Raw genomic sequence first — 6,685 nt, forward strand, 5'->3', positions numbered from 1 at the left:
TAATACACTTGTCTACACACTTCCCTATCAGGTTGAAATGACTCCGATATTTTCCAAAACCTTAAATTAACCAAAAACACTTATAGAAAGTATGAAGACTCCTAATTCCTTAAACTGAAAGACTTGACGTTTTTAATTAACTAAAACACCTAAATGTGTATTCAAACTACAAAATTTTGCGAGAAGTTCAAGTTATTTTTTTTAACATGAATTTGAAATGAAACTTATACGATATAAGTAATATCAATATATAAAAAGGGCTAGTACTGGACTGCAGTGAATGTAAACAGAATATTTGAGTATTCTCCCTTATACTATTAACTAAATATATATTTATTTTTATAAATACAGTAAAATATCTGCTATTCAGAACATGCAGATGCACTGTTATAATTATGAATTGAGCAATAAACATAACTTAGGCAAGGTCACAGTTTAAACTTAATCTGAAACATTGAATACCAAATCAAAGAGTTACCAAAATAAATCTTCATAAAAATAAATATATGAATTTCAGCACATATTGACATTTTCTACCAATAACACTGAAATAATGCACCAGTCAATTGTAACCACGCCCCCACCCCCTGGTCCGGAGGTATACCGGGGATAGCGGGGAATATGGTCCGTGTTTTACCTTTCAGGTGGCCCCGCAGTGCCGAGTGAATGCGGTGGCTTTGTTTTCGCGCCAAAAATAGCGGGAATGAGCCGTGGCTTTATGCCGGGAATTATCCGTTCTTTCAACGGGATTTGTCGGCGTTTTATACAAGCTTTCCCCGGTGTTTAACGAGATCTCGCGAGATATGCTCGTTTGCTTTAAATATGTATATTACAAACGGCCTTACCTAAGATGTCCCCGGGGTGCGGGGGTATTTAGCGGGGATTTTACCAGCAGTTTGTCCGTGCAGGGCGGGGATTTTACCTGTCAAAATCCCCGCTAATCCCCGGACCTGGGGGCCGTACCTACAATTGACTGGTGCATAAATTGTAAACACTGGATTCTAACTGAAACAAAATCATCAAAAATAGCAATTCAGTTTCAATTGCCAAATATAGGTTCAACAAAATAATACGGAAAATATCATTATGCAATAAGCTGCAGTGAAAATAAATCTATGCGCAGTGATTTGTTTTTATTTATTTATTTGCAACAAAGAACTATTCTTTCGGATCAGGAATTAAATGAACAATGAATACACACAAAAAAAGGAAATTAAATATTTTTCAATATTTAACCGAAACGCAAAACTGGTAAACCAACATCCAGACATAACATAATTGAAGGATTTTGCATAATATATATATATATATATATATATATATATATATATATATATATATATATATATATATAGTAAAAATGCTTGCCAAAAATAATTTGCAAAAAGGCTACACAGCACGTAAACGTTAAACGTTAAACGTGTTTATTTGATTAAACGCCTATTTTTATACATTATATTCAATGGCGTTGTACAATACATGCATACTCTATATATCCAACATAATATTTGAACATATTTTGATATAAGACAATATAAAGCAGTTAAACAATAATATATTAAAACTTGCAACATTCATTAGATTTTAATTGACTAAAGTAGTAATATATGTACATGAAGTAAAAACACAATTGGTCAAAGCAACCGATAAAAAATGGAAAATAAACAAACTCTAAGACTCTAAAAAATCAAATATAATATCAGACATTTCTTATCGGAGTCGGTTTTAAAACAAGTCATAAAACTGTGTAAAATAGTGAGTTTTGAGGTTTTTCTTGAACACATCTATAGACACTGACTGCTTGATATACAATGGCAGACTATTCCATAGTTTTGGTCCGATTGTGCAAAAACTTCTATCGTTAAACCTTGTTCTCTTGTTAAATGGTACATCATACTTGATACCAGGGTCACTAGCTGATCTTAATCCTTGTCTACGACTTACACTCTCAGACAATAACTCAAGCAAATAAGGATTAGGATTTTGTCTGTGGTTCAGTGGCCTCCTCTGTGCAATGATATACATTCCAGACAAGGATGAATCAGAGGAGCTCGTATCTCCATGGTACTCAGACTCGGGGGCCTGAACAGGTATTGACCGCGTCCTGATTTTTCGGACAGGTTTGGGTATTTGGGTACCAGCTTCGGTATCTTCTGGCTGGGGCACAGCGATTAAAGGAAGCAGGGGATTTCGGTGTAAAGTGCGTATTGGTCCATTGCGAGACTCGAGTTGCACTTCGTACACCAGGGCTGACCTTAATAAATTATGGAATATTAAGCACTACATATGGGTCTTTCTCCCACTTGTCAGCCAGTTTCTGTCGCCCTTGCAAATTTACTTTGCATACAAGAATAATATCTCCCTATGCAATGGTGTTTTCTCTGAGCTTTGTTGGCCTGCTCTCTTCTTGGCTGCTTCTCCAGCTACCTTGTAAGCGTATTTCAGGCATTCCTGCAGCTGTGGTACATATGAAGAACGGTTTGCACCGTCTCCATTCACCAGTGCAGTGCCTAAGTACGCGTCTACAGAGAGCCGTTGGTGCCACCCGAACATCAGGAAATGGAAGCTAAACCCTTTTTAACTGCTCTTCGTTGCATTGTATGCTTCGACGAGAGAAGGAATAAACGTAGCCCGATTGGACTTGTGGTCATCAGCCAATGTACCTAACATACGAATGAGAGTGCGGTTAAACCTCTCAGTCGAAGGATTTCCCATAAGATTGAAGGGGGTTGTTCTGGTCTTTCTGACATTGACAAGCTTACTGAGTTCCTTAATGAAGCGGCTCTGGAAATTGCGTCCCTGGTCTGAGTGGAGCTGCTCTGGAAAGGAGTAATGGACTATAAAGTTCTCATACAGAACTCGCGCTGTAGTTGTTGCCTTCTGGTTTCTTTAGGGTAAAGCCTTTGCGTACCGCGTAAAATGGTCGGTTATAACTAAAACAGCCGCATACCAACCCTTGGACTTCTCCAATTTCAAGTAATCCATACAGACTAACTGCATAGGCCTATTGGCTTGGATGGGTGTGAGCTCTGTCGCAAGCAGTGGGGTCTTCCTACAAACGCTGGACCTGCATAAGGACACATGTCTCTTAAACTCAGCTCCCATCACAGGCCAGAAAAACCGCTGAAGCGCAAGCCACAGAGACTTCTACCAGCCAGGATGGCCGACATATGTGTGGACCCCATTAAATGCGAGAGTACGGTGGGTTTCAGGAATGACGAGCTGCTTGACCATTTCACCATCAACCGCCGCAACATAATTCTCAAGAAAAAGACGCGATTTGTCACGAACAAAAATTCTTACGGCAGTTCCTTCCCCCTACATTGAGAACCGTACTGCAAGATGGAAATAGCCTTCGCGTTATTATGGTATTGTGCCTGTTCTATAGACCGGTGGATTGGTGGATTTACTGAAGCTGCCGTTGGTAGGAGCTCTTCATATATCGTGGTAGCTTCGGATCCTGATAAGCACTCGGCTTAAGAAATAGAAAGTACCATAGAATAATAGAGCATTTTGATAGCTTCGGAGAACAATTTGGTCTGGCGACTCAAGCCATTACGGTCACCGGTCAGCTTCCCGGACGTGTACACAATATCAAAATTGTATGCTGATAAAGCAGCGACCCAGCGATAACCAGTTGCGTCGAGCTTTGCTGTTGTCCTGACATAGGTTAACGGGTAATTATCCGTTGTGACTGTGTTACTGCCCACTTAAGCGCAAGGAATTCCAACTTATGGGCTGTGTAGTTCCGCTCCATTGGGCTGGCGTAAGCAATAACTCTCTCTGTTTCGTCATCCTGCTTCTGCAACAGAACGGCGCCTTATCCATAATCACTAGCATCTGTATGGACAAAAAGGGGTTTGGCTAAAAAGGTTATGTTTTCCTTAAGGCAATCAAAACCCCATGATCAACTAGTAGAAGACTTCTGCTTTTTCTTGGACTTTTTCGACTTTGCCGTTTCGCCATGACCTTCTAGCAGCTTGTTGAGGGGCTGGGCAATTTTGGCGTAACTCTTAATATAACGGCAGTAGAATCCTGCATTACCTTAGAAAGATCTTAGTTCTGAAACATTGGTGGGGATTGGCCAAATTGTGATTGAACTATCTTTTGAAGGGTCAGCGGCTATACCGTGCTCTGAAATTATGTGACCTAAATATGACACTGAGGTCTTAAATAGTTCTCATAACCATTTAGAACCTTTGAGCTTAAGACCATGAGAGGAGAGACGTTGGAATACGTTCTCCAACCGGACAAAATGCTCATCAAAAAACTGAAAAATGATAATGTCGTCGATAAAGACAAGGCATTCGCGAAGGAAAAGACCGTATATGGCCTTTTCCATTGTTCTTTGGAAAGAGGCACCACTTTTGACCATCCTAAAAGCCATACGTTCACAATGATAAAATCCAAGATAGCCAACAGAAACGGCAGTGTATTGTTTGGAGTCTGGATTCATCTCAATGTTCCAATATCCTGAACGAAGGTCTAGATTCTCATGTTCAAGAATAGATTCTAACCTACAACCAAATGCTGTGACAGATTCGTCAAAACGCTGGCCTGTATAATAAAATTCTGCATTGTAATGCCTTTCCGGGAAGGTTCTCCATAATTAACCACAAGCTTATGTAGAATGGGGTCTAAGGAAACTGTATTTTCAAGGTAAGGCATAGGTATACGGGCAGTGCTGCGAAGGGACGACCGAATAGCTTGAAGTAGCTGGCTTGGCTGAATGTTTGGGTAATGTCGCACGCAGCGTACTTCACGTCACCATTCAGAGTATCCAATTTCAGACCTTGGATAAGGGTCATTCCTAGAAATGGGAGGTATTTCAGATATTTTGTAACTTGATGCCACACCAGAACAGCAGAAGGGGTTGTTAGTGAAGGCCCTGGAATAAATTGAAATGCACCTGGTTAAGGTATGAGTGATGCTAAAGGTTGGGGCTTGGTTCTTTCAGAGAAAATGATTTTTTTTCTTTGAAAACACTGCTAGCATCTGCCCCTCCGTTAATGTTTGATTAACAGTAGGAGGTGCTTCATCCCAACCTCCAACTGCTCCCAAAACGTCCTCTTTAGGATCCATAATAAGAAAAAACTACACTCCAATGAGTAAAAATAATGTCAATGGATATTTACCTACACTGGGATTTATGACATTTTAAAGTGAAAACAACAGGAGTGTTATATAACTACAGAATAAGAAAAGTTAAGAATATTTTAAAGGCGCTAATTAATACTTTATCAATGACAAATTTAGCCTAAATGACTTATTACATAAATGAAATATTATGGATTACTAAATTATGAATTGTATTTGTAAATAAGACCTATGCGTTATGTTTACCATATCAATTTCATTGAAATTATGAAATAAGAGAATAATTAGTTAAACACCAATTAAATTTTAAACAGCGGAATCTGTAATGTAAACAATGCTAAAAGTACATCACTGATAGCGTGGGAAAATAGTTTAGCTTGATGAGTCACTGACAAGCTGTTAAGATGTGTATACAAGGTATTGTCATTGATTTAAACCTGGTACCAATAATAATGTTACAACCAGCTGATACACACAAATTTACTGAGAGGTGTGAAAGATTAAAACAGAAACCATATATATCCTGTGATAGGACGCTTTTCTGGTGACCTGTATCACGTCGAGTTCGGTGTGTAAACACGTATCCGTCGAGACCGCAGGTCGAGAATAAACGTGTATTTATTTATTATATATGCCTATCAAAAACACATATGGAAAGTTATTGAAATGTTGTAGTAAAAAATATATATTAAGTCAAACAAATATGAAAGAGAGTGAATATGATTTAAGACAAATAATACTTAAAAAAATGTAAATAATGTAACGTGCGACGTCAAAATTTATGCGAAAAGCTACAGAAACAAGCTCAGTAGCAAAACGTTTAAACATAAACCCGGTTTAATGGCACAGGGTAAATGCCAAAGACATGTATAACATAAAATCACAAACAAGAAACATGGAAGAACAGCACAAAACTCCACAAGCCGCAACAGATCCCTTCAGAGATAAGCATGTCCAAAAATGAAGGGATCTGCTGGCCTTGTTGGCGGTGGACGTTACAAATGTTGGCAACGGTGGGATGAAGACAACTGCCGAATGGGAGTTGTCTTACCCACGAGTTTCCAGGCCAAGACTTGGGACAATTAAGTGTTCTCGGTGGGGAAGGTTATGTAACTCCGCTGTAGGCGGAAGGAATTATGGTCATTTCGTAACCTTTCCATTTCGTAACCGCTCAATGTTGGTTATTTCGTAACCATTCTGTTAGTGGTAAGGTAACGACATGGCCAGATCCCGGCGGCTGAAGTGCGTTCATAGTACGTTGATGTACTCGGTTGGTAATATGCCAATTAGCAAAGCCCGGGCTCCGTGTGCATTGAGAATTTACTGTATACAAAGACCAGTGGACTTCTTCAGGGTCGAACATGCTTTTTTCTGAAGGGATCTGTTGGCCTTGTTAGGATCGCACTTTACAATAACTTGAAATAAAACATTTAGAAATGGGACGCTGAACAGGAATTGAAAAGATTTCACCTCAATGAAAAATATAAATATATCAAAAGGCGCAAAATGTTATTAAGAAACGTACAAGTATGCAAAATTGTAATGAATGTACGTAACACTAAACAAAAATAACATTTAAACAATGGCA

This window comes from Mya arenaria, chromosome 3 (assembly GCF_026914265.1).
Source record: "Mya arenaria isolate MELC-2E11 chromosome 3, ASM2691426v1".
NCBI lineage: Eukaryota > Metazoa > Mollusca > Bivalvia > Myida > Myidae > Mya > Mya arenaria.